Genomic DNA, 3,593 nt, shown 5'->3' with positions numbered 1-3,593 from the left:
GTAGGCCAAAGAAGAGGGGGTCTTAAGAGAGAGTGCTAGTTCCTCTCTCTAGGCTGAATAAAGTTGAGAAGAGACTCACCAGTGATGAACAGACTGAGAATTGTGGACACCTAGCTCCATTTATTTTTAAACCCTGGAGATAGCATTCCCAAGGGATAACTTTCTCCCAGTGGACTTTTATTATTATTATTATTATTATTATTAACAATTAAATGATAAAAAGGATCCAATTATGTCATCCCGTGGAATCTGACATAACCATAGTTGCAAGAAGGTGATGCTGGTCACTGGACTGTTAATACAAGCAACCTGCTGGACTCTTGACTGAGATGTGGTTAATGCAATGGACAAATTATTTACCCCAGCCATTTTACAAGCATGTACCTGGGGAGAATCTGCCTGAATTCTGAACTGGATTTTGGGAATGTGTTTTTGTTGCAAGGAGACAGAAGGGGAAAAAACAGAGAAGAGAAAGACTCTAGTTTTGTTTTGAAAAATCTTGCACATTAGACCACAATTTAGAATAGTTTCTACATGAAAAATACTGTAGGCACATTCACCCCAGGGAGCACTTAAGATTCAAGGTATGGGCAGCCTGTAGCACTGTGACAGCTGTTCCCAGAGGTTTTCAATATAGGCACATGGTTTTAAGCTCTGCCAAGGGCTCTATAGAAGGCTAACTTGAGACCAATGAATCAGCTTCATCCTGTGGGTAGGCTGGACCCAGTTTCACCCCATGAGTGATTAGCTCCACCCATACATGAGTCTTTGCTAGTTGGCTCCAGTTCTCCAATGGAGCAAACATTGGGCTACCGCATCCTTGTTCTGGCAGGCTTTCCAACACTGGAGATGCAGCGCCCAGGTGATGTTGGCTGAGCCCATGAGATGAGTCAGCCTCAACATCAACAAGGGAGCACAGGCTCAGTATCCACAATGGGTGTTGTAACATCCAGTTTCCATTTAGGGTGCACACACTGAGCATGTTATAATGTTAATGCTGCTATATAGCCTATCGCAGTGTGCATGGGAGGGCTATGTGACAGATGAAGTGCAAGAGACTGATACCGGTGGCTCTCAACCATCATGCATTTTTTTCTTGTCACTGGGTGTGTATACATGTACAAATGCTGAGGGGTGGATTTACTCTAGAGTCATTAAGCATGTCCGACACACTGATTTTAAAAAGCTTCTTGACACATCAATATCGGGACTAAGAGGGACCATTTTCTAAATAAGCCAAATCCTGAGTGAAGCATATATAGTTAGTTTTAGGGTTGTTTTGTTTTTTAAAGATTTGCTTGGTTTCCAGTAAACAGCCTCATCATCATGACTTACCCTCTTGCGGGGCAATACTGTATGTTCTATTCTAGAGTGAGCAGTAGCTGGAAGAGGAGAACGTAGCCCTGTTAGAGAAGATATACAGCTTGGAAAAGGAGAATAACTGAAGTGAAGAAGTGCTAGGCAGAGAGGATGCCTGGGCTGATTGTCTGTTGACCCAGACAGAGGATGAGAATGCCCCATGAATCTATATTGGGTTGTGGTACATCAGAAGAAGTGTAGCCATTTAGTGGAGGAATAGCCATTCAGAGAACATCAACTAAAACCAACCTGAGAGAGCAAGAGGTTCACCCTGTAGCTGTTCCCCATCTCAATGAAGGGCAGGTACCCCCAGAGTCTAACAGAGAAGAAGACGCAGCCTCATCATCTTAGGTGTTTTTACACATGCTCCAAGAGGTGGTGGGGGGAGCAGGGAGGAGGAGGGACACTTTAATTAAAATGGCCCTGAGAGTTGCTTTAATTAAAGCACCTGGAGTGTCTCATGTATCAGCATCTCTGCGCTGCCATCATTTTTAAGAGCAGAGATGCTGATACACAGGACGCTGGAGTCTGCTGGAGTGTGATAATTACCACACTCCGGTAGACTTGATTAATTGAGCCTGCTGCTCTTGTATAGGCTCCCCTTGTTCCCATGTCTTTAATATTTTGCTAACACCTATGCCCATCTTGCTCTACTAAGTGTTTTCTTAGCTGGACTGTGAACACAGATTCCTCCAAAAGTTTCCTATAAACAAAGAAAAATAGGATTTTGTCATTAAGAGTTGGAAAAATAATCACAATTGGGCAGCACTGTTTCCAGACTTGACTGATCCTTTGAACCAGCACTGATTTGTTTGGAGCTAGGCACTGGAATAATTGGATGATAATTAAGTAGTTGGCAGGGGGCGGCATAAGATTTTGTAACTTTGATTAATGCAATCTGACTGGAGGAGGGGTCAAGAAACAGAGAACAGACTCTTGTAGGAGTGACGTCTTTGTTACAGGAGCTGTGTTCAGACGAAACAAAGAGATGGGAAGATAGATATGAACATCACTCTTTAAGCTGATAGGCTAGCTGTAGGTAGCTACATAGCTGCTCTAATTGTTTTCCAGACTCTTCAGTTTAAAAGGGAATTGCCATTTTGTATTCAATTTGGACATGGCTAAGAGAAGCACAGTCTTTTCTATTTCCTGGGGACTCATTTTTCTTGTCCTTTTGTGCCCTTATCTTGAGATAAAGTAAATTCTGACAAAGACACCAAGTTGTGGGTGGGATGTGGAAAAAATGTGACACAGCTAAGGAGCAGAGTGGTGCTGGCAGATCTGAAAAACTTTAGTATGCTTGGGTTCTGACACCTGGGTGATGGCAGCTGCTTTCTGCCACCAAAGTTTTGGTGAGGCAAGTCTAGACAAGGCTTTAGTCCTTCCATTCTCCAGGAAAGGGACTATCTCTTAGAACGCTTCCACGTGGTACTTAGCAGGACCGGACCCCTGTGAAACCGAGCACAAACTGAAACCATGCTGATGCTGCTTCTCACAGGGAGCATGCAACCATGCAACAGTCTCCTTCTCCACTGTCACAAATTAGAGCCCCTTGTACTATGGAGGGCTGGGACACCCATTCCTTTAAGAAGGGTGGATTGAGGATGCTTTAGACAGAAAGCATTCTTTTTATTTTAAAGTAAGATTTTAATTCACTAATGCTCTGCACCTTCAATGGCAGAGTTGGGATTAACTGAGCTCTCACATAAATCAGCTGAAGAGGATCTGTCTCTGGTTTAGAATCATAGAAAATTAGGGTTGTGAGGGACCTCAGGAGGTCTAGTCCAACCCCCTGCTCAAAAAAGGACAAGTCCCAAGTAGCTCATCCCAGCCAAAGCTTTGTCTAGCTGGGTCCTAAACACCTCCAAGGATGGAGATTTCACCACTTCTCTGGGTACCTGTTCCAGTGTTTTACTAACCTCCTAGTGAGAAAATTCTCCCTAATATCTAACCTAAACTTCCCTTGCTGCAACTTGAGACCATTGCTCCTTGTTCTGTCATCTGCCACCACTGAGAACAGTCCAGCTCCAGCCTCTTTCGAACCCCCCTTCAAGTAGTTGAAGGCTGCTATTAAATCCCCCCTGAGTCTTCTCTTCTCTTTGGCCTGTTTTTTTCTCCTCATTCACATACCGTAATGAGACTAGCTAATGAGCTACTTAAGACAATCTGAGCACAGTGAATCTAAACTGTAACCACACAGGATTCTCACCAACACTCCTTCCCCATTTCCCTAC

The sequence above is a fragment of the Alligator sinensis genome, unplaced genomic scaffold (genome assembly GCF_000455745.1).
Source record: "Alligator sinensis unplaced genomic scaffold, ASM45574v1 scaffold626_1, whole genome shotgun sequence".
Classification (NCBI taxonomy): domain Eukaryota; kingdom Metazoa; phylum Chordata; order Crocodylia; family Alligatoridae; genus Alligator; species Alligator sinensis.
Note: the sequence above shows the minus strand (reverse complement) of the source record.